Source organism: Lissotriton vulgaris, chromosome 3_2 (genome assembly GCF_964263255.1).
Source record: "Lissotriton vulgaris chromosome 3_2, aLisVul1.2, whole genome shotgun sequence".
NCBI classification, from domain to species: Eukaryota; Metazoa; Chordata; class Amphibia; order Caudata; family Salamandridae; genus Lissotriton; species Lissotriton vulgaris.
This window is the reverse complement of record NC_141690.1, coordinates 9,731,604-9,754,124: the sequence shown is the minus strand read 5'-3', so window position 1 is coordinate 9,754,124 and position 22,521 is coordinate 9,731,604. Positions and strand designations below refer to the sequence as shown.

The 22,521-nt window shown below is 42.6% G+C and overlaps 1 protein-coding gene across 1 annotated transcript in view; it reads right to left on the bottom strand.

Annotated features, from left to right (window-relative positions):
- Positions 1-19,138, bottom strand: part of SMIM14 (small integral membrane protein 14) — a 445,120-nt gene extending 425,982 nt beyond the window's left edge. Inside the window, exon 1 of the mRNA XM_086963966.1 lies at positions 19,081-19,138. The gene's annotated coding sequence lies outside the window, so the exon portion shown is untranslated. The remainder of the gene's footprint in view (positions 1-19,080) is intronic.
- Positions 19,139-22,521: the final 3,383 nt, after the last annotated feature.

Below are 22,521 nucleotides of genomic sequence, written 5' to 3'. Positions count from 1 at the left end.
TAGACTTCATGCAGCCTTTATTCCGCTGTCTAGTATGCACGTTCGAGCGAGCCTTTGATTTGAGCAAAGGAACGCAACTGGTTGAGCCTTTGGGCATAAATATACTGGCGGATCTCTTAAAGGCCCATCTGTATTGCTTCCACTGTGCATCCCATTCCTTCTGACTGCATTTTATGAGCAGTCCTGGGATGCCTCTGCTCCTAGCGACTTGGATCTTGGCGCTGGTTCGGCGGGTCTTCCATTGGCTTTGATCACTCCTTCAGCAGCAGCTGTGGGAGCTGGATGAGAACACATCTGCTCCATAAACCTGCTTTGAGGTGTGCCTCTGGAATCAAGGTCTGCGGTTGCTGGGAACAGAAATGTTTTGTCTACCACTCAAACACATAAACAATTGGCTATTCCGTTTGGTGGGAACTTTTAATTTGGCCTGTATTTAACATATTACGTGGATTTTAAATTTGTCTTTTTAACTTTCCTGCTTTCTATGTTGCTTTGACTTTCAAACTGTACGATTGCCTTTTTATCAGATTTTTAGGTAGATTTCAATATAATTTTTACCTGAACAATTATTTTGCATGACTTTCTTACTATAGATAGCGGAGTAGTTCACTAATGTTCGAGGAGTGGGTGTCATGTGTCTTAGTTAGGATTGGAGAGAAATGCTGCCATTTTAAACATGTACACGTTTCCTCAGTTGCCTTCTCTTTCACACTGTGATTTTTAACACATATTTGAGTGTGTGACAGTGTAGGATTAGTTTCTCTGAAACAACACTGCTTACATATTCCACTTAGTAAGAACACTATAACGACAACTTGAACATCTCGTACAAGGTCTGAACATACATTTTGCAAATACAGTAGTTTGTTATTCGTCCATGAGGCGACACATCTATCAATAGATTATAAACAATGGTGGCCTGACTAAGGTCTCAGCTAGAAGCAAGGATGCTTTTTGTTATAAACAAACAAGCATTTCCGGGTTGGGGCAGAGGAGCACTTGCTGTCACCGTGAGGTCACTATATGCTGAAACCTCAGCCCAGCTGCTTGCTGATCCCTCTGCAAGGAGAGATGTCCAACCTGTGACCAAGATGGGGATCTACACTCTTTCCCTTCAGGTAATGGGGGTTGCATCATCCAATAGGGGATTCTTGGAAGAACACATACATAAACCCTAGGCATCTAGGTCGGGGAGCGCATAGCAGGAATACTCTATACATATACAGGGATGTGGAATTCCTATAGCCCGACGTGCAAGACATTTATTTATTTATATATTTATTTAGATTTGTAGAGCGCCTTATGACCCAGGGGTCTCTAAGCGCTTGTCAGAGGGCACACACTGGTTCAGTGGAAGAGCAGGGAGCTACTAGGACGTACCCCAGGCCTCTGGAAAGAGTCTGGTTTTAAGCTTATTTCTGAAGTGTAGAAGGTTTGATTCCTTGCGCAAGTTCACTGGCAAATTATTCCAGGCCACAGGAATTGCATTGGAAAAAGCTTGCCCTCCCATGGCAGCTAATTTAAAGCGAGGGCAGACCAAGAGGGTGGCATCTGCTGAACGAAGAGTCCTGCCAGGAACGTAGGGGACTAAGGACTGATGTACTTTGGGGCTTGTCCATGCAGGGCTTTATGAGTGGAACAGAGACACTTGAACATGATTCTCTGCCTAATTGGGAGCCAATGGAGCGCACGTAACAATGGTGTAGCATGTGCTCGTCTAGGTTTTTTAAAAGATTAATCTTGCCGCGTCGTTCATGACTATCTGTAATCTGGCCAACAGTTGTTGGGCAAGGCCTGCATACTAGTTTTCATAATCCAGGCGCGACAAGATCACAACTGATACTGCCCGTCTAAGAGTAGCCGGGGTTAGAAGTCGTGATATTTTCCGCAGTTGTCTTAGTAGACCTACGCAAGTACCGACAACTGAGGAGACTTGTTTTGCCATTGAAAGTTTGGCATCTATATGAATGCCCAAACTTTTCACAGCCGCCGCTGGTTCTGGAGAGGGCCCTAACTCTTCTGGCCAAAGAAGGTCATTCCAAGGGCTGGACACTGTCGTAAGCCAGCACCTCTGTTTTGTCCGGGTTTATCTTTAGTGAATTTGCTGACATCTAATTAACCGTAAATTTTAGTATATTTTGTAACCTAGCATATGCCGAGGGTGAATTGTCAATTTGAATAATAATTTGAGTATCATCGGCATAGTTGTACAGCCGGCACTCCATCTGATTTAATGCTGAGATCAAAGGTTGCAAATAGGCATTAAAAAGAAGAGGTGAGGAGGAGCTACGACACCAACTAAGATGGCCGCTTAGTCTCCCGGCTCCGCTGACCTCCGTCCTACGCTTCACTATCCTGCTGATAATCCTGCTTTCCTGAACCGGATCCGTGTGGGTGATCCGTCCCACACTCCAGTGGTGCAATCCCTGAGTTTTTCCGCCGTCGTGGAGCGAAGATACGTCGAAGAACGTACTGTGGCCTAACCTGCCGGGGAGGCCGGGAACTGAAGTGCTGGTCCTGCCGGGTCCGAGCTGAACAACAACGGGCTGCTGCATGCGGTTGGGCCCGGTCTACGATCCACTCGAGTTTTTCCCCGATTGCTTGGCTACCATCAGCTGCCTGGTGCCCTGCAGCGTGTGAGGCGACGAGTGACGCAAGGTACTGTCTTGTGAGGGTCCCCGACCGGGTATCCGGCATCCATAACGCCGAGCCCCCCGGATCGGCGCCTCGCCGCGTACCACTGCTTGCTGACCGCCACTCCCTCCTGGCTTATTCCTGCTCCGTTTCACTTTGCCCCGGAGAAGGCACCTCTCCGTTGGGGTCACCATGCCTGCGGACAGAAAAGGTCTTAAGGAGCGGGTTCGGTCTGGCCCGTCTTTGTTAACGGTGATGGAGGCACTTATGGCGCTCCAGGGCACTATCAAAGCTCGGACTCATTTCTTGTTGTCTGCGATGGATGAAGTCACAGGCTCGAGACCGGACCCTGACTCGACGCTTGCGACCCGGCAGCCAGTCCACTTCGCAATGGATGCTTCGGAGGTGTATTTAGACCCGGCGATGGAAACAGTGTTTGCCCCTATTGTGTTGGATTTGCCAGACTGGAGTGTGCCTGGACACCCGATTGAACTGTTGGAGCCTTCAATCCTGTACCCTTCGGAACATTTATACGTTCCCGCTGTGGTATTCTCTACTTTGTGCTGTATGCGGTTTTGGACTTTGTTTATCCCCCTCCTCCACCGGTCGTCCAAGATGGCGGAGGAGACGAAGCTTGGCCTCGGAGATGGGGAGGGGCGATGGGGGTATCAGCAATCAACATCTCTGCGCTCCTGTTCTACCGACTTATGGGACAATTACAGATTTCAGAACATTTGATCGTAGGGGTCAGGGTTGAGATCTTTGTCTGGGCTCACCGAGGTGCATTTATGGTTGACGGGATTGCTTCACTGTCCTAACGGATTCCGGGGCAGGGTTGGCTAGGCTGGGGGAAGGAGACCGGGAGTCCGTTGCATTATGCCCTCCTCCGATTTCCCCTCTTGATTTGGGCTTTCTTCCTTTTTCTCTTTCCCTTTTCTTCTAAATTTCGGGCTCTGGTTACTGGGCGACAGGCACGCTGCGTGGGGGGTGGCCGTAGTCATTTGCAGGGGTGCAGAGTGGGGGGGTTGGGGGTGGGTGTTTCGTTTTTTGTCTTTGTTCTATGGCCTCTTTTCTTCTTCTCTTCTCTTGCCTTTCTTTCCTTTCTTTTACGGGTTAGTGTGGTGGGTTCGGCTCTTTTTGCAACTTCATATACCTGGGCCTAGACCTCTCCGGGGACTGGGTGCTGGGGGCGGACAACAAGGACGGTGTGGATATTGCTGATGAAATGTTTATCCTGATGTCGCATGTTTAAACGCCGTTTATTTACTAGAGTAGCGATTTTGGTATGGACGCATCGTTTTCCTGTACGCCCCCATTCCCATGGTCCGAGACACTATACGATACCTGATCCTTTCTATTTTAGATCGAAAATGAAAACCTCCTATCCTGTTTTGCATCGAACTGCACTTACAACCACTGTATTTGGTAATCTGAGGTACTATGATCCCCAGGGACAATTGCTTTGAAATTGACTGTGATAATATGTCGAACTGCTTAGCGGCCAGCCCTGGGGGTTGTAGGCCCGGTTTTGTATATATGTGCAAATGTTAAATAAAGGTTTTCAAAAAAAAAAAAAAAAAAGAAGAAGAGGTGAAAGTGCAGAGCCTTCTGTGTTGGAAACCAAATTTGCCAATTTGCCTGTTGGACTCTCTGAGAACGATTTGTAAGAAATGAAGTTAACCAGGCGTGCGCGTTGCCCTGAATGCCGAGGTCCCCCAACCGTGACAATAACTGGTCATGATTGACTGTGTCAAATGCTGCGGAGAGGTCTAACAGCACTAGGGCACACAGAGTCTTTTTGTCTGGACATATTGTTTGGGATCAAGGGCAACAGGTTTTCATGTGCATTTTGTCCTTGGGACAGGTAGGCCCAACCCCCTGCAGCACAAACCCTTTGGCTGCCAGTTTGCAGTACCACATAATGGATCACGGAAGGGCACCCTCTCCAGTGAAGTTAATATTTATGTCCATATGTTAATGCTGTTCAAACTTGTATTTATGGTTCCTTAATTGAAAGCATTTATTATTAGGGTGAGCACTCTAAGTAAATGTTGTAAGCTCTGACTGCACTACTGACAATGGCTCCAGTATAAAAATTTGCACACACGTTTTCAAAGTTTAGCAATACGAGGCTATGTATAATGCTCCCAGAATACTCTCGGATTTGATGCAAACATTTGCAGCAGCTTGAAAGCAAGATTGATGATTATTTGCTTTCAAAATAAAAGGTTCATAAAAAAATGAAAGCAGGAAAAAAAATGTTTTTGCTAAACTACTGTAAAACGTCAGGTACCATTTCTTTGCAGCATTCTTTAGTAACATGTGTTGCTGCATGCTAGTATTTCTCAAAAATATTCATAATGGAAAATCAGTGTAACCAGTTTTAATAAGATATGGGAATCAAAAATAAACAAGCATGGGCAAAGCCAGTAGGTCTGAAATTGGTGGTCAGCTTATTAGTTTTGCCAATGTGTAACTCGTTTTGGCATGGTTTTTGTAAAACGTTATTGATGTGGGAGCTGCCAAGTCCTTACCATTATAACAAACATTGGCAAAAGCAAAAAAAAAATTGTTGGTCTCAAAAAGCACACACTGCCACAGTAGATACTGGCACTGAACAAAACTACTTTGTGTGCCGATATGCTCCTTCTGAAAGAGCATAATGCTGTCACTCACAGTTAAGCCAGTCAATACAGAGAGAAAGAGAGACAGAATTTTTATAAACACAAAAGGTCATGGTCAACGCCAGACCAAATTAGGGGCCAAATTATTAAACAAAGTCTCAAAAGTGCACCCATCGTACATGTCCTGGGATTAAGTGCAGCTATACGACTTTCGTGAATTCCCAAGAATTTACAGAAGCAGGACAAGAAGTAGTACTCCTAGAAACTATTTGTGAACTGCATTTCGGCATGAGCAAATATGCATGTGTATATTTGCTGATACGAAAATCTGAGTGTTTGCAAGTTCACTTTCACTCCAACCACTTTTTTCCCCAACTCTGGAAGAATGTTTACCTCTGCCATTGTCAGGAGTACATTTCCAACATTTCTCAATATGGGAAAAGATTGGAGAAGAGTTGTAGCAATCCCTTAAAACATTTTCATCTGCTTCAGTCTATTGATTATTGCACAACATATATGCTATACAAGAAACACGATGGTTCAATAATTATTGAAAACGCCCCTCTGTGTACCTTTTGTCTATTTTTCTAAGAGAGCACGAGTTACTGAGTGAAAGGGTTCTATATTTGTTACCCCGATTCCTGGGGAGTCAGGGTTGTCATGTTCTGTGGTTGCCAAAACCATTTGCTACCTGTCTAGGTTTAAGGTAATTATGGTGGCCCTGTAAGCAAACTGGTCTATAGAACAACAAATCCTGGGGGGTGCTCAGAATCAGTCTTGCACCATGCCAACGTTTATGTTACTCAACAAACATGCAGTTCCTACTGCAAAGTGGAAACTACATGACTTTTGGCTTAGCCAATACTTTTTTTGTCAATGATGTTCACCATCGCCAAAAAGAAAAAAAAATTCAGCTCATTGATACATAAGCGTGCACTTGTAACAATGCATGCAGGTGTATGTGTCACAAGATAATGACAGCCCCAGAGCTATGATGCATGGTAGCACATGCGTCATGACATAGTGGCCAATTTTCTTTTTAATTTACCATTCTAGGATGGACGTTCAAGATTGTGAACACCATCTAAGTAAAAAAAAAAATTGCCCAAAAGCATATTTTAGGAAAGCAGTGGCCTGACAGCAATTTGCAGCTGCCAAGACCTCCGGGAAAGTAAAAGATATTTTATATAGATAGATGATTATTAAACAGGATGCAAAAGGTGAGTGAGCAACAGAAGAGCAGGAAATGTTTAGCAAGGCAGCACTCCTGACATGCAGCAGTGGGGGGTGGAGAGCAAAACATGAGCCCATGAAGGGGATTAATAATTAAATTGAAAGAAAAAGAAAAATAAATAAAAGAAGCTAGGTGGGATAGGGAAAGCAAAGGATGAACCAGGGGATAGAAAGACACAAGGAGAGCGCAAGTGGCAGGGATGTGAAGGCAGAAGTAGCACATAATGAGAGGGAGGAGAAAGCAAGAAAACACATGCACTCCTCTGGAAAAAAGTAGTATTACTCATGTAAGCAATGGAAGGACGCAAGTAATTAAATCAAAAATTGGTAAAGAAGGTATGCTTCGGAAGGGGGTCAAACATAAGATGAGATAGGAAAGACATCAAATAAGAAGCAAGCACATGAAATTGCCAAGAAAGTCAACCAATGATAAACATTACTGACCTAAAGCCCACTGTAAGTATTGACATTCTACACAATAGGAGTTTCAACAGCAACTAAGTGAAGCTGTCTATAGGCAAGACCTAAAACTGATAAGAGAATAGTGTTTTCTACTTTTGTCAATAGTCAATACATTCTTTCCAGTCATAGCAACAAATTCCTCTCCAGTCCTGCTCTTGTCAACAAGCATCTACAAAGTCAACAGGTCTGGCTTTAATGTTTCAAAACAGGTAAACACGAGTATACACAGTTGCTTTTTTAAGTCTAGTGTTAGCCAACAGCTTTTGACAATAAAAAGTGTATGATATTGTATACTCTGTCCCGTCTTACACTTTTAATAAATAATTGTTTTAAAAAAACAATTATTAAGTTGGGGGGGGGACAAAGGGGTTAAAAATAACATGAGGGAATTAAATTTTAAGAAAAATAAGGGAAAAAGATTTTTTTTGCAATGGGTAAGATGAAAAAGGGAATGAGTTTATTGGTATGGATAGATTGACATGTATGGCCTGGAATGTTTCTGGACTGAACAGTAAGAATAAACAAAGGTTGGTCCTCAAAGAGTTGAGAATGTATAATCCACATCTTGCCTTGCTCTCAGAAACTCATATCTCTTATCAAGACAAGAATCTGCTTGGTCAACTAGGGTATGATGTAGTGGTCAGCTCAGAATTAATTACCTCGATTCGAGGGGTTGCCATTTTGAAACACAAGAAATTTAAAGGGGTGATTATTAGGACATCTTCAGATAAAAATGGTAAATGGGCTATAGCACAGACAAAGGTTGAAGGTACTAAATATAGATTTTGTGTCCTGTATGGTTCTAACAGGGATGACCCTACTGTTATTGATAGGGTTAATATAGAGCTGGTGGATTGGGAGGGAGAACGGGTAATAATGGGTACAAGAGAAGCGGTAACTGTTAAGATAAGAGCGCACAGCAGGTAAAGGAGTGTCACAAATTGATTATCTGAAATGGTGCTCAAAATGAATGCAAGTCGGTTACCACGACAAGAAGAATGCTATAAATAGCTCAGACAAATTATATTATTCCATCGAGCACTCAAAAAGTCCAAATAAAAATCTTTTTCAAGTAATGCAGTAGTTTAATCTTGGAAAATTTCAATTCTTTTCTTCATTGAAATACAATCTTCAACATAGTCTCCAAACTGTGCAGCCAACACGTGTTTCGTCTAGTTCTGATTCGGCGTCCACTAGGACGCCGATACGACGAGACGCTATCCGAAGCGAGGATTTACCTGTACTAGGTGACGGATACGATCACCTGATAATAAAAGCCCTTAATATGGGTAAATAACTACGACAATAAGATTGAAATACTGTGACTTAAGGACGACATTGGATAAGGTAGGCTCAACGAGGAGGCATATAGCCCTGAGGAAGTCATTAGTCGAATCAGAACTAGACAAAACACGTGTTGGCTGCACAGTTTGGAGACTATGTTGAAGATGGAATAATATAATTTGTCTGGGTAATAATGGGTGACTCTAATTGTATAATGAGCTACGATATCGATACTACTAGAAGAGGCGCATTTCAGAGGATGCGTAAAACGCGAGCTGCGGTTAGAGAACTTGGGAGAATACATGGTATTGGAGACGTTTGGTGGCTGCTATATCCAGATATTGCTGGATATACGTTCTACTCAGCTGCACATAAACCTTGCTTGCGGATAGACATGGCCTGGGTTTCGGACTGAATATTGGAGTCAAGCTGCATGGAAATTTGCCCAAGGGTTACATCAGATCATAACCCAATCCTTGTACATTTAAAATTAAGACTGATAAGCAGAGACCTTGACCGTTCTCATTCCCTAGAAGCTTAATCTCAGACCAGAATTTTATGGCTAAACTAAAGATACATCTGAAGGAATTCTTGGAAACTAATATAGAATCAGCTGCACATACTGTGGTCTGAGATGTATGTAAAGCAAGTATCAAGGGTTTTGCGCAACAATTTATATTTAGACAGAATTATGAAAGGAAAAAAGATTAGATAACACCATTGCCAATATACTTCAAGCAGAAAAGCATTTGGCTGATGCACTATTACAGGACTCACCGGAGGTAGAAGCTCTGGGGCGTACTCTTGTCGATTTGAAATCTACTTTAAAAAACACACTTAGGGATAAAAGAATTACTAAATTGAATAAATATAATTTAACTCAATACGAGGAAGGCAAGAAAATAGGGAAAATACTAGCATACAAAGTAGCAGATGAAAAGGCTAAAACTCTAATTAAGGCTGTTAAAGGACCAGATAATGTGATTTATAAAATCGCTGAACAGATACTCGAACAATTTGCTAAATACTATAGGGATCTGTACACTCCAGAGAATCGGCCATCAATTAATGATATCTATGCGTATCTGCAGACCACCTCTTTGAATCAGATGGAGATTGAACAGTCCGATAAACTAATTAGCGATATTTGAATGGCGGAAATTAAAACAGCTGTACTGTCGCTAGCGGCTGGGAAGGCGGCCGGAGAGGATTCGATCCCTCTGGAGCTATACAAAGAATGTATCGAAGAGCTAGGCCCGTTATTTAGTAAGGTAATTTCACATATTGGAACTGAGGGAAAAGTTCCTAACTCATGGAATATCACGAAGATTTTATTTTTTAAAAAAAAAGAATAAACCAGTTGATGATTGTGGGTCGTATAGACCCATATCGCCTATTAATACTGACGCAAACATTTTTGCTAAAATCCTTGCAAATCGTCTGGCACCAATAATGCCTGATTTGGTGTCTACTCAACAGCATGGGGTTATCCTAGGGAGGGACACTACGACCCATGTAAATACCTCTGTGGCTGCATTCGATGTGGCCAGAGCTAGCTCAACCCCACTCGGTATGATACTGTTAGATACTGAAAAAGCATTTGACCGAGTGGGGTGGGACTATCTCTGGGCTACACTACAAATATTTGGGATTAAGGACAATTTCTACAGTGGGTTAAAGCTATCTACGATCATCCCAAGGCAAAGATTAGCTATGCAGGGCTACAATCTACAATGTTTCCTATACTACGGGGCACTCGTCAAGGATGCCCTCTGTCCCCGTTATTATTTGCTCTATCTATGGAATCGTTCTTAGTTTCTTTGCAGAATCAACCATGCATAATCCCCTTTGCTTCAAATCTAAATTTCCTGAAAATAACAGTATATGCAGATGACATTGCCGTCTATTCAACAGACGTAGAAGAAGCTATGAAAGGGATTATATTAGAAGCAAGAAGACATGGGGCAGTTTCGGTATATAGATTAAACACGACTAAAACCCAGGTAGTAGTGAATTACAAACCATCAGTAAGGATACAAGGAGTTTGCAAAATGGCTATCTACTTGGGGGTAAAAATCTCTGCTAACTTAGAAGATGTGGTCACTTTAAATTATGAAACTTTACTAAAAGAGACAGTCAACCTACTGAAGAAATGGCATAAGGTCCCTTTGAGCATCAGTGGGCGTATAAACTTAATTAAAATGAAAATTTGTCCTAAATTTCTTTATCTGTTTCGGTCCATTCCTTTACGTATTAATAACTCATTCTTTAAACATTTAGATGGTATACTTAGTAGCTTTATCTGGGGGTACAAAAAAGCACGGCGAGCAATTGAATTGTTAAAATTCCCATTCAGTCAAGGAGGTCTTGACTTCCCAGATTTTAAACTATACTTCTGGTCAACATCCTTAGGTCGGATCAGTAGCCTGATAAATCTAGGCAATTCTTTTTTTTATTATGTATTTATGTTAGGAGAAGAAACTAAGATGTTTCTATACAGAGTCAATTACCCCAATTACTACAAATGGGTTAAATTTAGGACCGTACGTGATACTATATTTATTTGGCGAGCTATCCTAAATAAATATAAAATATCAATTTATCATCCTAAATTCCCTCTATGGGATAACTCAGCACTCCTGGGAATATTTCACGAGGGGGGAGGGAAACAATGGGTTAATCTGGGTATTGTAAATTTAGGATACCTATACAACTCCAATGGATTTTTAACATTTGAGAGACTAAAGCTTTTATAAATAATTAAATATATATGACTTAGCAGAGAGTATGCAATGGAAGTATTACCAGATCTGTGATTATTTTGTACGAAAATTGAAGCTCATGGTAATACTGGATTCTAATATATGGGAATGTTTATATCAAAGTGAGAATAAATCGATGGTTAGCATTGGTTATAAAAGCTTTAACTCTCATAAGGAAAGTGATTGTGGAAGAATAGCTGCAGTGGAGTCAGAAAATGGGGTATAATATATCTGCCAATACTGTGTCATCTACACTTAGCCGTATCTGTAAAGTGGTGCATTCATGTAATCTAAGATTACAGCAACATAGAACTATTTGTCTTTTATATTATACTCCTGAGCGAATATCCAAGTGGGCATCAAGCTCAATTGCTAGTGATCGGACTAAATGCCCGAAATGTGATCTGGTGGCAGCTGATCTTCAACATATGTTTTTCTCTTGCCCAATGTTGGGAGAATTCTGTCAAGGGGTGGCTAAAGTTGTAACACTAAAACTAGATAGACATATTTCGTTTACAGTACTGGATGTTTTATTTGGGGGACAAAACAGGGACTCTAACCAGAAGGATTTAATAACTATACTACTGTCCTGTGCCAGACTAACCATTGCCTGGGCTTGGATTTCCAAATTACCACCGGTGCTGATGGAATGGTGGGGTATGGTTAAAGATATACATAACGTGGAGCTTTTACTTGCTAAAGCCAGGGGGATTCAATCACTCTGTAAGATGAAAAAAATCTGGGGAATTTCTATGTAAAGCTTGGCTTTATTTGGTATCTCATGTCATTTTGTATGATTACTCTTTGGTTGTATTTTACGCATTGATGAAAAATACGAAGAATCTGTATTACCAATGTTTATTGTGTTATACTTCATCTTTGTTTTTTTTGGTAATGATAAATGAACTCATGTTAATAAAAATATTTAAAAAGAAAAAAAAAACAATGATATGTATGATATACTTACCTATAGGGGCTTTCAGTCAGCCCTCTTTATCTATTGGTCTTTTTCCTTGTCATTCACATTTATTTATTTTCCGCCCACTGCAGCATACAGCATGGGACAGTGAGTCAGCCCACTTCAGCCATTACCTAACTTCACTGTGAGGGACATCAATCTATGACTTCATGAGGAATACATCAACACACAAAGTAGTTCCCTTCAGGACCTGGAACTACTATGGCAATATGTGCTTTTTGAGACCAAAAATATAATTGATTTTAGTAAATGTTGCTGTTTTTTGGGTTTTTTTTAGGGTTAGCAGCTTCTCCAAAAAAAAGAAAGTATGACAAAAAGCATATAGAAATAAAACAATCATTGACAAAGCTGCCAGGCAGCCAACACACGACTCACAGGTTTTGCCAATGCTAGCTACTTGTGCAGCATTTACAAATGCTGTTTACCACATTAAAGCTTACTCCATTGTCTTTGCTAATGCTGGAAAAAAGGCAGCCAAAATAATTGCTTACTACATAGAATGCATATAAGAGGTAAAGAAATGAAGATGACTAACAGTGTGATAATAGAATGTTCTTTTTAGATGTAAAAGTTTAAGCATTTCAATAGGAATAATTCCTGAAAGGCAGAATAATCCACACAATAACAAAAACTACGAAGTAAGAAAGCATTACTACACAGAGTAGAGCCAACGCCATTATATGTATATTTTAAAGAAGTGTTAACAATATATCAACAAGCAGCTGCACTGTCCAGCAACAGCTAAAACAGTAAAGGGGAAACAAAATAGCAAAACATCATTCAACTGAAAAGAAAAAAAAATACGAAAAAAACAGCCAAAAGCAAGTCAAAAGATTTCACATCTGAAAAGTTTGTCTAAAAGAATTAAATTTTAAAAAAAAGATAAATAGTTCTGAAACTCTTTTTCGACCGTCTTGAAATCACAAATGTATTCAGATTCTCGGTTTTTTGTGCTGTGGAAAAACAATTTCCATAGCCAGCCATGTGTGGTCACCCTCAGATATAGTAACCCTCAGACCTATGCAACCCAAGACAGTTTTGGAGGGTACCCAGAGGTGTGGAAAACTCAAGCCCCATATCAGAAAAACACAGGAACCGACAAACAATTCATGAATTAAAACCAATAACACTCCAACAAATCACCAATTTACGGGCAACATTTAATTGCGATTTTGTGAATGACTTCGAAATCGATTACGATTTGTGACATTTGCCAGGTGAAACAAAAAGTAAATCCACAAGCATAGGAAAACACTATAACGAATGTCCCCAGGACATTTGTGGTAGGAGCCTATAAGTGTGGGAAACACAAGGCTGCCTGCAGTGGGTTGGTGCACAGCCTGCGTCGGGTTAGGTGTAGGTGCCGACCACAAGCCAACTCCCGCTCTGAAGGCTGTGCGCAACGGGGTTTAAAAATTAAGTATTTCGTACGAAAACAAAGACATAAAATGACTGGATGTCCGCAACAGCCTGAAGCTTAACTCAGAAAAAAGAAGTTCTAGAGCTCTGTACTTCCTCCAGGCCATTGGTCTACTTGATGGCCCTTGCCTCTGTAGGAACACCCTATCGTGTCTGTAAAATTCATAATCTGTGGTACATCTTTGATGACTCCCTGTGATCAGCTGCCAAGCAAATGAAGTTCACACACACGTTTCTAGCTATTAACATCATTCCACTTCTTTTTGTTAAATACGGGAAAGATGTAGCTAGGCTGTCATATCCTACCTTCTGGACCAGGCATACATAAACGCCTTATTTCCACACTTCAAATGATTCAGAATGCAGTGACACACATCATCCTAGCGATCAATAAGAGTGACTTGATTATACCCGATATCTAAAGAAGTCAGCCTGGCTGACAGTTTATAAGCATCTAAGTATAAGCCTATTATCTTTAAGGCTAAGTGCCTCAGCCTCAGAGAGCTCAATAATAAACATCCAACTTTCCTTAGCTACCAGTTTCCGCTGTACATCCTGAATGGATCAAAATAACCAAAGCTGTTCTCTTGGTAGTACCCAAAGGTGGTTAGGGTTGTATCGGGTAAATCTTTCTCCTACTATACTTCTGAGCTCTGGAATGTTTTTCCAGTCTCTCTCCACACTAAGTGAAGCATCTTTGCATTCTGCAAGTGTCTTAAAACACTTTTCTTTGCAGTCATTTAACCCAGTCGCTCCTATGTTGTGTCAGTGTGGTTACAGTGTGGCTAGCGGTGCACTATATGCATTTTCGAATCAAACAATCACGCCAATCAAGAGAAGGAACTGACAAATGCCCCTCCCAATACCCCAAAACTGTAATGGCCATATAAATCTGGAAAAAAACCTCCACATGTTCTGAATAGATTCACAAGTCCTCAGTGAGTTTGGGTAACTCATGGGATAAGCACAACAGGTTGACGTCTTGTATTTAGAAGCTAAGTTGGGGGCACCCTAAGGCTAGGATAATGTCAGGGCTGGACTTCAGCACTCTGTGGAGGGTTTCTCCTCAACAACTCATGCCTGTGTGCTCAACAGAAGCCCAAGCACCTGAGCTCTCCTGGCCTCCACCTTCCTTTCCTACTACAGGCCCATATGTTAATCCATGAATTAGGGAGAAGCAGCATCAAAGTTCCAACTCCACAAACTGTGACAGGAGTTTCAATCAATCAATCAGGATTTATAAGGTGCTGTTATTCACCCAAAAGGGTATCCAGGTGCGTAGAGCCAAGCTGCTTGGGTGCAATCCATTGAACAGCCAGATCTTGAGTCCCTTTCTGAATTCCTGACGAGAGGGTGAGGTCCAGAAGGGGGGGGGGGGGGGGTGGGAGGCTGTTCCAGGACTTTACGGCAAGGTAGGAGAAGAAGTGTCCTCCACTGTTGCTTCTGCAGATGCAGGGGCGTGAGCAAGGGAGAGGGAGGTGGAGCACAGGTCTCTAGAGAGCTGGTGGAATCTCAGGGAGTGGTTCATGTATGCCAATCCTTGAGTGTGCAGGGCTTTGTAGGCAATTGTTGTCTTCTGCTTGATAAAGTTAATTCTCTATTACCCAGTATTATTAATTCTAACCCAATCAGGAACAGATTTCACTGCAATAGATTGTAATGGCCATTTTCTGAGCCCGACCATGCAGTAGTGCGGTTTGAAAGGTTCCATGTAGTGGTGGGTCCAAGTCTCCAGGTTTCCTCGTTGGTTTTATCTGTCTAGCCAGTGCACCATGAATTATTAACTGGCCCACTAGCAATCGAGCATTCTCTTAGTTCTGCAAATGTGAGCAATTTAGGATTGTAAATAAAATCTCAAAATGTGGTTATATTTGCATCCCATTGTTGTGGGTTATAAGGTGGAGACATTGTGTAGCTTGTCGCTCTTTAGTTGTTTTGACATATATTTGCATCCCACCAGTACACTCTACCAGAGATGTAAATCAGTTTGCTAAACCTATGTTAAAAACACAATGGGATTTCTTGTGAATATGCCTCCACTAACTTAGGGGTCAATTCGGATGGCGGACGGACAAAGTCTGTCCGCCATCCTGTCGGAGGACGGGACCGTCCGCCACAGGGGCGGAGGTCCCATGCCTCGAATTAGGATGCACCCGCCACAGTGGCGGGTGCATCCCACATTTTTAACATTGCGGCGGGCGGTGCTGAAAGCACCGCCCGCCACAATGCTAAAAAATGCATGTTGTGCGTTTCAAAGCACAACATGACAGGCACCGCGCGGTGCCTGCCATGTTGTATTTTGAAAGGCAGGGGGGTACCATAGGTACCCCCCATGTGCACCCCCACCCTGCCACCCTTCACCCTGGGGGCCCGCAACGGGCCCCCGAAGCAAAGACCGCATGCCTTTTTGTGGCGGCACGGCATTGCCGCCACGGTAAGGCATTGCCCACAGCACATCCTAATATGGCTGGCGGTGTCTGATAGACACCGCCACCATATTAGACCTTTTCCGCCGCGGTCGCGACCAAGGCAGGAAAAGCGGCAGACGGTCGTCCCGTCCTCCGCGGTCCCCCCGCCATTGTAATATGGTGTGGGGAAATAGGTGGCGGACGGGCACGGATGGCGGACGGATCGCCACCGCCTGCATGGCGGTGGCGATCCGTCTGCCATCCTAATCGGCCCCTTAGTTCGGATTAGGCATTTCCCCCAGCAGTGTTCTGCAACACGCAGCAGCCTTGATTGCTTCTTAATTCTAGATCCAGGTCCATCACTTCTGAAACCATGAATTTCCCTTTCCTGGGACCTCCTGTGAATTGTATTTCTTTCCATTCACCTCACCACTACAAACAATGCCACAAAATATTAATTTTCATAGTCGGGGCACCCAACCCCTATTAGCATCTGTATCAGTGTAACTAATGCAGGACTACTTTGTTTAAGCGTTCGCCCTATGCTAAATCTAAAAGTGCCTTATTCAGATCACGGACGATCCTACTTGGTAGTGTTACTAGCACAGTCGCAAAAAAAGTGTAGAAGGTTGGGCAAAATGACCACCTTAGAGAGGGCCAGTCAGCCCCTCGGGGACAGGCGCTATTTATTCCAGAACGTTATAGATACCTTAGTTACTGATAACATTCTATCTAAATTGCCCTCATTGTTATCCCAGTCCTCATGATAAATTTGAATCCAAGTACCTAAAAGTTTTGAGGTTCCACTACAATAGCAAAACAAGGAGGCCTTCAGTTTAGGCTTCAGAGCCAATATGCATAACTTGATCTTGTTAAGTTGCAGACCAGGGTGGATACCAAAATCGCTCGAGTTGGCCTAATTTGCTAACATGCTAGATTAACACACCATCCATATATAACAAGGTGATAGGTATTATAACAATGGAGAGCTAAGCCCCAAACAGAATCCTCCCTCTTAATCGAGGCAGCGGTGGGCACAATGGCTACAGCGAACAGTAGAGAAGACAAGGGGCAGCCCTTTCTTGTTCCCCTATGCACCCAGCAAGCCTTGGGGGTGATCTATTAATCCGCCCAGTCAAGTTTGAACATAACAGCTTGATCTAAACTCTACCACAAACTCAATCTCAAACTCAATCTCCTCCATGGCTACCTGCAGAAATCCCCAACACAAAGTGTCAGAAGCCTTTTTCAGATCAAGGGCTGCTACAGCAGCATTAGGAGTGCTCAACAGGGGATTGAAGACCAGTACTTCTGCCAGGATCAAAACCACACTGGTCTAGATGAATGAGTTTGAGAACTAAGGGAGCAAGTCATTTTGTAAGTAATTTAGAGAATCCCTTTGAGTCTAAATTTAACAAGGAGAATGAATGGAATGATCCACCCCAAAGGGTTTCTCCCGGGTAGGATTATTTTTATTTGTGGTGGGTGGTAGTGCATACACTTCCGGTGATGCCTGAAAACACTTCCAACAAGCAGAGTACTAATGTGCCCCCACCACATTGCTATATTAGACTTATGTTTGCAAACCTCGGTATTAGAACTGCTCCAGCAGTATTTTTGTGTTTGTTTTTTGTAAACCACTTCAAAAATATAAATTATCACAGATTGTTTCATTTTGTTAAGGCTTTAACTTTAAAAATCTGGCTAATAATATACATTGTACTGCCTTTATGAGAGGAATCAAAGAACTTCAATTCAACTGCTCTGCTACCAGAAAAAGGAATACTGTTCTTTTGCAAAAGGTTAACTCATAGGCATCCTTAATAAAGTGTACTGTATAGTACTTTCAGTCTTTGGGATGCTTATGTATTACAAAATAAATAAGCACTCACTACACAACATGATACATCCGTAGACTGCACTGGCTTCCTTTAAGCTAATGTGATGTGCCAATGCCAAAACGGGTTGGAAATCTGTCATCTACCTCCTAGGCATAGTGTGCACTAGAAAAAACTAATTGTTCCCTCTAAAGGTGATTTACCGTTAAAATGTATAAAGGAAATTTATGGATGGAATGCTATGAATAATTTTAGTCACTGCTAATTACTCTGGCAATGTGTTGACACCTTGTCCCAAGCTTTGCCCATGGACTACACTTGCATTTGCCATCCAGTTCATGATCTGCTGAGATGGGTCCCTATTGGGCCCCTTATGGGTAATTTTGGTCATTTTGAAAATAAAAAAAAACATTTTACAAGGCTAGATAGTGGGAGCTTGCTGAATGTGGCAGAAGTGTGGCCCAAACCTTCACTGTAACTTCAGGAAAGCCTGGTTTGCTATGTGTGCAGTCACATTCAGGAACAGAGATCGAATGACTGGATAGACAATTTTCAATGTTGTTGTCATTCATGCTTTACCTGCATGAAGTAGTGCACTTGCACTTCCCCAAAATAATTGTAAACGGTTTATATTTGGTTTCAGATGTCGATCAAGCGGTGACCGTTTTAGAAAGACTAGACCAGTTTGCAAAATGTTATAACAGCATCCAAGTGATTTGTCAGTGGCGTACAAAAAATTATGCCCCCCTCTCTCCATCCCCTAAGTATTCAGTGCGGCACATATATTTATTGGTCATGGGGCTGAATTGGGGCTCCCTGAAGAACTGGGGGGAGCCTTGGCTGCAGAGCCTATGTTGCTCCCAAGATGCGCTTCTGTCATGTGTGACTCCTTCAAGCCACCAACACTTTGCATGTTGGGATTTTTAGAAACGACTATTACAATGTTAAAAACACATTACACGTCATAGAATACAGCACTATCGGGCCTGAAAAGCCAGAACTAGCTGAAGGTTGTATCACACAACAAAATGGGCCCACTTGGCAACTCCTTTAAAAAAAGGTTTCTCAAAAATCAGGTTTATCGTTTTGAGATTTTATTCTAGTTTACTTCATAGACGCACACACACTTTAGATAACTCCTACCTTTTCCATTCCACATAAAATACCAGGAAAATAAACAGCACTCGCATGGTTCACACAGGCGTTACGTGCCTAAAGACTCCACTACTAGCCTTCGCCATAGAATGGTGCCCATATAATGCACTGGCATTAGACTCTTAGCACGATACACCCTAACACTACAGTGCCATCTCTCGTCACTCCCTATCAACAACTATCTAATCTAATTATCTAGGCAGCATAATGTCCCACTACTGTACTGCACCACGATGCCCCTAATGAGGGTCGCACGGGTTAACAGATGAGAAGGATACTCACTGCAGTGGCGTCCGGGTAGCTCTGTGCGCGGCGCCACACTCTGCTGCCGCCTTCTGCCTCGGACTACGGCAGACGACAAAGCATAGCACAAGCACAGCCAATCCCAGCGCGTCACCACCACTGTTTTGATTCGGTTGACCACGTCATTCTTCAGCACGAGACCCGGATCTGCCAGCTGAGAGGAGGAGGTAAAGCGTCTGGTGCAACCACAACTCTCTGCTTCATAAACATAGAAAGTGGACTTCAGCAGTATTAGCCAGTAGAAGCCACCCCTTGAACATTGATTTTCAAAGGAGGGGGGAAAAACGCAAGTAAAATAAAAGACGTACTGATGGTAATTTAAAGGTATGTACAACACGGTAACTTTTAAATAGAATGCCATAAAAGCAAAATATTTATTTATTTATTTTGTAGTTTCATATTGCGCGGACATGGCCTGTGGGCAGCAAAGCACTTTCCAAGAAAGCAGAACGTTTCAATTACAAATAGAAAATATACATGAACATTCGAGGTTAAGAGAACAACAGATTAGTCTCCCTGTGACATACCTGTCAAATTGAAGAGTTGTCACCGTGTGAAGAGGGAGCAGACCTGTGCCAACAAGTACCTACCTGGCACATTTGAACCCCACCCCGAGCCCCTGCTCCTACCCCCCCAAATAACTTGCTGAGTCTGGTGCTGATGTCCTTCGGTGGTTTAGCACCCCTTAATGTACGTGGGCAGTTCAACGCCTTGGAAAACCACTATTTACAGTGGTTTCCTGCTAGTTTATCCTGCCACCGTGTGATATCGGCTCATCACCGGGAGATGTGGTGATGGGAGCCAATATCGTGTCACACGGTGGCGGAGGCACCCTGTGGGTTGACAGGTATGCTGTGAGGCAGAGTGGTTCACACTTATTCATTGTGAAACTAAGCACTGACAAGTAGGTGGTACAATACCAGAGAATAGTCACAAATCGTTTGTGTTTTGCACCTGGTGGTAGCGTGAGGGGGTAGAAACACGTTAGGCCAGGTGTCTTTCAAAGAGAAGAGCTTTGAGGTCATTTTTGAAGGTGACACGACGTGGTCAGGCAGAGAGTTGGTGGGAAAGAGGTCCATAATCTTGTGATGCTTCCAGAGAAGGATTGGGTCATGTATAGCTCGTGCTTTTGAAGGTTGGGAGTTTAAGAAGGAAAAATATAGCGTTTTGTGAGTTTCAGCCACTGCTGAGATTTTCAGTTTCTCTGTGAGGGACGAGGGTATAGAAGAGTGCAGATCCTTATGAGTGATGCAGGCAGTTTTAAATTGAGCTCTCACGTTCATAGTAATCCACTGAAGGTAACGTAGAATGGGTGGGGATGTGATCCAATGTCTTGGGTCCAGTCACAAAGCAGGCTGGTGCATGTAGGACTGCTCTGAGAGGACCTAGGTGAACTTTGGGAATGCTAGCAAGGAGTGCAATTCCATAGTTGAGTCTAGAGAGCACAAGTGCTTGCACAATAGATTTAAGGTTGTCCGCTGAGATGAGTTTCCTGATTCCCAAAGAATCCTTAACTGGAACCGGACACTCTTTCTTGTCATACTCACATACAATACTTGTCATTACATTACATTAATACAACATTACACCAATCTCCCCATATATTGTATATTCATAGAAGACACTTTCAATTTGGAAGTTATATTCGTAACACCATCAATGTCTTCATGACAGGGCAAGTGGTAGGAATGTATTATGGTCTGGACTACAAATTAAGGCGGTAGATCTCTTTCCTGAAAGAAAAGAAAACATATTGGCTCAAACTCCGTGGACCAGTGGCAAAAGTGACAAAAGTAGCTGCTTTAATGTCCCCCCACCAGAGATTACTCTTAGCGTTCCTCGTCAGTGTCATAACAAGTGAGGATTTTCCTGGTTGTACAGACTCTACTTACTCACTCTTCATTTTTCTCTTTTTATGTAACTTTAAACAGGATTCCTTAAGGACATCCCTCACTTCCTATGAACATCCCAAATTATGTAAATTACTCAGCGTCAGCTTCTCTACAGGGACAGAAGAGCATCACCCCACTACTTTGAGCCACCACCACCCCCTTCGAAAATAAATCAGTTTGAATTCTTAATTTTATTTTCTGTTATTTGTTTAAATTCATATTTGGTGAGGCTTTATTCGTTTCCTGGGCTGGGCTGCATTTACTTTCATTGATGTCACATGCCAATAGACAGGGAAGGGAAGTGCATGTTGCCATGGAGAGCTTCTGTGCTGTGTAATTAAAATGTGCATGACAGACTGATCAGTCTTCGGACTCAGCCAGTCTGACATGCGTACTTCACGCTTCTCAGTCCAAATCCACTCTGCCTTGAGTGCTGGAGCTGGGCCAGCTAACGCATCTCTCTGTGTCTTCACTGGGGCGCTGTGCTGCTTTGTCCATCCAATTCTGGCACAGCTCGCATGCTATTAAAGATAATAAATATCATAAGAGCTACATGAGTATCCAGGCTCGAGCACAGGAGAGCCACACAGCACGAGGTGGGAAGAGCATAGAATATAGATACTTATGGTGCAGCTTTATTTTAAAGCGCACAATGACAGGATATGTGTTTTTTAATTATCTCTGTCAGGGCTTCCTTCTTTCAGGCGGTGAGCATGAACATATGGCTAGTCCGTGCTGACAGCTGAGCTATGTGCCATTCATCCCCTACATCCAAAACACACAAGATGGTCCAGGGAAGACATGGCTTGGTAGTTCGGGCTGGACTGTTCCCATTAGGCACAGGGTCGAGGCTGATTTGCATATGGCCATGTCTGAACTGGGGTGGTGTGGTGAGCAAAACAAGATGGATTTAGGCCCAGATCTCTGCACTGGGGCGAATGTATGACTTTATTCTGCATTCTGTCCATCAACTGTTGTTTTTGCATTTGTCACCTCGGATGGGACAGGTATGCTCAGACGTGAGTCCCGTGCTCTCCACGCCACTGGAGTCAAGCTATCCTGGCTGATGACGGCTGATAGCCAGAAACCAGTCCTAAGATGTTTGATTCCGATCCAGGGAAGACATGGCTTGGTAGTTTGGGCTTGACTGTTCCCACGAGGCACAGGGTCAAGGCTGATTTGCATTTGGCCATGTCTGAACTAGGGTGGTGTGTTTAGCAAAAAAACGATGGATTTAGGCCCAGATCTCTGTACTGGGGTGAATGTATGTAGCAAATATGATGGGACCCCCTCAAGACTCAATCAGGCCAGGGAAAGGAGGGGAATGAAATATCACAATGAAAAGAACAGATTTCCCTTAATGGCCACACAACTCTAATGTAAATATATCTCTAATTAATAATGGGATATTGGTGACAAAAGCACAACAATCTATTTCATTCTTTCAAGAGATATACATTTTATTTAATTTAATTTTCTCTGAATTATCATTGCTTTTTTGTATAGAAATCTCTTTTTTTACCAAAAT